This window comes from Wasmannia auropunctata, unplaced genomic scaffold (genome assembly GCF_000956235.1).
Source record: "Wasmannia auropunctata unplaced genomic scaffold, wasmannia.A_1.0 LD336103.1, whole genome shotgun sequence".
In the NCBI taxonomy this organism is placed as follows: Eukaryota; Metazoa; Arthropoda; class Insecta; order Hymenoptera; family Formicidae; genus Wasmannia; species Wasmannia auropunctata.
In genome coordinates this window covers 168,970-169,654 of record NW_012026787.1, presented here as the reverse complement: position 1 = coordinate 169,654, position 685 = coordinate 168,970, and positions in this window count along the sequence as shown.

The following is a 685-nucleotide window of genomic DNA, read 5'->3' as shown; positions in this document are numbered from 1 at the left end:
TAAATAATTGTAGTATTCTACAAGTAAGTACATGTTTTAAGTACTTACAATCTTGTTGTTTTTTCATTTTAAAATTTGTAAAATTTTTGTACTATTTTCTAAAAAAATTGTGGATTTTCATAAAATATTACTTTTATCATTTCCTTGATTTTAGAAAATTGTAATTTGTGGTATTTTTGTGTAGATGTTTCTACCTTAAAATAAATATTTTTACAAAAATAAACAAATTTTTACGAAATAATAAAAATTTCTACAAAATTTCTATTTTTGTAGTTTTTTGTAGTTATTCATCAAAATTTTTTCCGCCAGGGAATTTCGAAAAATTTTTGTAAAACCAAAGCTATTGGAATAACAGAACCATTACATTTTACATGCTTAATAATATTTGAATTCGATTCTTCTCGATAACCAAAAGTTACATTTTTCGGATCTATAAGATAATGTCGTTTTCGTAATTCTTGAAAACATTTGTATTCAGTATTTATTTGAGAAAAGCTTAATTGAAGATTATCAAATTGTTCTTGAATTTTATCGACGGCAGAATTATTAACAGATTTTATAATGATTTCTTTTAGAGAATTCATAAAATGTCCATTTAATATATTGTTAAATAAGTTTATTATTTGTTCAGCCTGAATGCGACTTAATTTTGCATCACCGTAAAAAGAAGTTGCAGTTTTCAAAG